At 40.6% G+C, this 5,095-nt stretch overlaps 1 pseudogene across 1 annotated transcript; it reads left to right on the top strand.

Annotated features, from left to right (window-relative positions):
• Window positions 1-344: 344 nt before the first annotated feature.
• On the top strand, window positions 345-958 carry LOC311602125 (high mobility group protein B1-like; annotated as a pseudogene). The gene has a single exon. The product of its transcript is annotated as a high mobility group protein B1-like (transcript).
• Window positions 959-5,095: the final 4,137 nt, after the last annotated feature.

Here is a 5,095-nt window from a genome sequence, read left to right on the forward strand (position 1 = left end):
AAATTATATCATTTAAACTATATACACAAGCTGCTTCATTGAACAATTGGGGGAAATAATCATTATATCTTTCTTTAGTACTATAATTAAGATTTTAAGTCAATAATCACTACCTGATGCTTTAGAAGAAAGAAATGGCAACTTACACTTAAAAATATAAACTCCCAAGTAACTTATGTCAAGAATGCAAAGTGGACAGACCAGAGAGAGTGAGGAGGCTATATCTGGCTCCTGCTCTCACAGCCATTGCAGTACATTGAGCTCCACAGACACAGTGTCAGGACAAGTACAAGCAGGACGGGCATGGCGCGACTCTGAGCCTTACGGACGAAAATCAACTAAACATGGGCAAAGGAGATCCTAAGAAGCCATGAGGTATAATGTCTTCATATGCATTCTTTGTTCAAACCTGCTGGGAGGAGCACAGGAAGAAACACCCAGATGCTTCTGTCAACTTCCCAGAGTTCTCCAAGAAGTGCTCAGAGAGGTGGAAGAACATGTGTGCTAAAGACAAGGGGAAATTTGAAGACATGGCAAGGGCTGACAAGGCTTGTTATGAAAAAGAAATGAAAACCTACACCCCCACCCCAAGGAGAGACCCAAAAGAAGTTCAAGGACCCCAATGCACCCAAGAGGCCTCCGTTGGCCTTGTTCTGTTCTGAGTACTGCCCCCAAATCAAAGGAGAACACCCTGGCTTATCCATTGATGGTGGTGCAAAGAAACTAAGAGAGATGTGGAACAACACTGCTGCGGATGACAAGCAGCCCTGTGTAAAGAAGGTTGCCAAGCTGAAGAAGAAGTACGAAAAGGACACTGCTGCCTACAGAGCTAAAGGAGAGCCTGATGCCACGAAAAAAAGTGGGTGGTCAAGCCTGAAAAGAACAAAAATAGAAGGAAGAGGAAGATGGTGAGGATGAGGAGGATGAGGAAGAAGAGGAAAATGAAGATGACGAGTAAGTTGGTTCTAGGGCAGGTTTACACCCTCCCCTCCCTTGTCTATAAAGCATTTAACCCCCACGTACACAACTCACTCCTTTAAAAGAAAAAATTTTAAATCTAAGTCGGTGTAAGATTTGTTTTTAGACTGTACAGTATCTTTTTTGTATAGTTAACACACTATTGAATGTGTCTTTAGCTAGCCCTGTCCTAGTGGTATTTTTGATGGCCACTAACCTTGCCTGGTACAGTGTGGGGGCGGGAGCGGGGTGAGTGCTCTTTTTTTGTTTTGTTTTTTTGTTTTATTTTTTCTTTTCTTTTCTTTTTTTGTTTTTGTTTCCTATCTTCAGTTGTCTATGATGAAGCTTCTACAAAGACAGTTGTTTTCCTGTTAATTGAATACCACTCTGTAATTGAAAAAAAAAAAGCAGCTGTTTTGTTGACATTCTGAAAGCCTCTAAAGTAAATACAATTTTTTATTAGTATTGTTGTCCTTTCCACAGGTCTGAAATTTTTCTGCTCGGGGGGAACTAGTCTTTTGTTTTTGCCTCTTTTGTGTCACATGGATTGCTGCAGTGTTTATCTTTTCATATTGTTAGCTGAAAAAAGCTTTTGTCTACACACCCTGCATACTGTGATGAGGTAACAAGTTTAGGGGGTTAGGGGACAAGATCATTTTAGATCAAGATAAAAAAGTTAAGCTATTAGAGTTCAGATAAGATAGATATTGAATCTCATTCAGAAATCTAGACCCAAAAGTCAGGAAAAACACTTACTTCAAACAAGACGAATGCAGATGGCTAAGTCACTATGAATGTAACATATATAGAACTCATTATTCTCATGATTGTCACATGGTTCTCCCTGCTGTATGTAGTTTGTTTTATACATGTGTAATAAAATAAAAATGTAAAAAAAAATTTTCATCTATAGTTGAACCTCCAAAATCGTGATCAGTTGGATAAGAGATACTACATAGCCAACTTGGCAAAGCAGAGAAAGTCAATTCTGTCACACCATAGGCTTATTAAAATAAAGAATCAGAACAACTGTCCTTGAAGGACTAATGGAAATGTTCTAATCCTTACTTGAGGACTTGAGGACTTGAGGACTCCTTTAACTGCCATTACTCTGAAGGCTGGCTCTAATGCCTTTGCCCCTCTATCTACATACGCATTGCTCACAAAACTTGACTGTTTAAAAGTATTTTCAATTAGTTGAGCCAGCTTTTCCTTTTGGGGGGGGCGTTGAGACAGGGTTTCTCTGTGTAGCCTTGGCCATCCTGGACTCACTTTGTAGACCAGGCTGGCCTCGAACTCACAGCGATCCACCTGCCTCTGCCTCCCGAGTGCTGGGATTAAAGGCGTGCGCCACCACGCCCGGCTTTTCTTAAATTTATGCCACATTTAAAATTAAAATAAGGGTATATTTTCCTAAATTGTAATTTGCCCCTTTATAGTTCAGATACAAGACAATACACTTTGCGTGTTAGTACCAGTTATCCAATACATTTGGTTTTACTTTATAAAACTGAAATGCATTCATTAATCATGTTTAATCTGCTTAGTTTGTGGAATAATTTGGCAGTTCGGTGGGTTTTTGAGAGTGTTATTTTCTCAAAGCCCCAGTGTTTTAAAATAGCATTCTTGTAATTTTACATGCCTTTGTGATGGAGTGTTGTTATATAATTATGACTTGGATTCTTTACATTTGTGTTTGTTTATATAATTTGAGGAGGAATACTGAATATGAGTCCTGGATGATAAAAATAAACAAATAGTTACAGAGGTTTTTAAAAAGAATGCAATGTGATAATGACATATGTACCATATGTTAATTACCATATATCTATAAAATCATACATTTAAAGTTAGTTGATTCTTACTTAAGTATTGGCAAACTTTTTCTATAAGAATCATATAGTATTTTCATCATTGGAACATATGAAGTGTTCACTGATTCAAGTGTAGTCTGCTGTTAAAGCACAATGTGAAATCAGCTGAAGATACTATTTTAATGAGTGGGCATAGCCATGTACCAATAAATTTTATTTCTAAAATAAGACTGTAGCCTGGATTTGGCCTATGAGTTGTAATTTGTTCTTGTTTTAACTTTCATGTTTGGATTAAGCTTCTCTTAAGGGACTGTTTAATATCTAAAAGAGAATAATTGGCAAAAGTCTTCAGCTTGAAGAAAATTGTATTAGTTACTCATGTTTCCCCCATACTGTGTCAAAGAAAAGATCAGAAGAGCTAACTGTCAAAGCTCAAGTAACAAATTCAGTCCCCTTATGGCAATTGAGAAGTCCAAAATTAAGTCCCAAGCAAGGGAAAATCAGAAACCTAGTTTCCCAAACAAACTGGCATGGTGGTACATACCTACACTCCCAGCATTCAAGCAGCTGAAACAAGAAGCTCAGAAGCTCAAAGCTACTCCATGCTACAAAATGTGTTCCGGATACCCTGAACTACATAATGAAATCTTGTCTTGTACTAAAAGTAAAACAAAGCTTTTTTCCTTTTGTGTTGTATGTTTCAGTTGCTCCAAGCTTCCAGGCTGTTCCTTTACATGCAATGAGGTAGGCAGGTAAAGAAATCGGTTCTATGACATGGGCAGCACACTTGTAGAGTAGTTCTAGCAAACCAGTCAACATTCCAGAATAGACTGGGGAGGGATGCATGAAGGCTTTTCACATTTGATGGCTACTGAGTAAATATTCTTCAGGAGCGTAGCCCCCACTAAGTTGCACCTCCTAAATAGATGGCCCTATACCCATGTAATATGGGCAGCATGAACTGGATTCAATAGGTTATATTTCTCCATTTATTTATTTATTCACCTAACATCCTGATCACAGTTCACTCCCTCCTCTCCTCCCAGTGCCACCTTCACAGCTCCCTTCCCCATTCCCCTCCCATTCTCCTCAAAGAGAAGAAGGCCCCTCTTAGGCCCCTTTCCAAGTCACAATAGGACTAAGTGCATCCTCTCTCACTGAGGTCACACAAGGCAGCTAAGCTAGGGGAAAGGGATCCAGAGACAGGCAATAGTCAGAAACAGCTCCTACTCCCATCGTTAGGGGACCAGCATAGTGACCATGCTGCACATCTGCTACATATATATAGGGGGTCTAGGTACAGCCCATGAATGCTCTTTGGTGGATGGTTCAGTCTCTGTGAGCCTCCATGGGCCCACGTTAGATTACTCTGTAGGTCTTCTTATGGTATTTTTGACCCCTCTGGTTCTTTCAATCCTTCCTCCCACTTTCCACAAGATTTCCCAAGCTCAGCCTATTGTTTGCTGTAGGTCTCTGCATTTGTTTCCGTCAGCTACTGGATGAAGCCTCTCAGAAAACAATTATGCTAAGCTCCTGTCTACAAACATAGCAATGTATCAATAATGTCAAGAGTTGGCTCTCTCCCATGGAGTGGGTCTCAAGTTGGGCCAGTCATTGGTTGGCCATTCCCTTAATCTCTGCTCCATCTTTATCCTTGCAATCTTGTAAGCAGGACAAATTATTTTGGGTCAAAGATTTGGTGGGTGGAGCCAGTTTCCTGTCAAGCTGGACACCTAAGTCAAGGTAGGCTCCTGGGGGATATGAGAGAGACTCTAGCAGAGATTCCTAGTAGCAGGAGCCATAGAGACTGAAGAGGAAAGCCTCTAATTAGACAAGTCTAGGAGAGGGAGGGGAACAACAACCATACACAAAACTTCAACTCAAAATCTACCCTGTCTACAAGATGTGCAGGAATAATGATAAAGCAAACATGTGAGGGAAGGTCCAATCAATGCCTGGCCCAACCCAAGTCCCACCCCATGGGAGAGAGCCAACTCATGACACTATTTACAATATTCTGCTATGCTTGCAGACAGAATTCAAGCAGAGTTGTCCTCTGAGAGACTCCACTGAAAACAGATGCTGAGACTTAGCCAAACATTGAGCAAAGCATAGGGAGTGTTGTGGTAAAGTAAGGAGAAGGAGAAAAGGACCTGGAGGTGACAGGAGCTCCACAAGAAGACTAACAGAACCAACTAACCAGGGCCCAAAGGGGTCTGCTCAGACTGAAGTACCAACCAAGGACCTTGCATGGACTGCACCTAGGTCTCTACAAAGATGTAGCTAATAGGCAGCTCTGTCTTTGTGTAGGTCCACTAATAAGG

Source organism: Acomys minous, assembly GCF_964271855.1.
Source record: "Acomys minous genome assembly, chromosome: 7".
Classification (NCBI taxonomy): Eukaryota; Metazoa; Chordata; class Mammalia; order Rodentia; family Muridae; genus Acomys; species Acomys minous.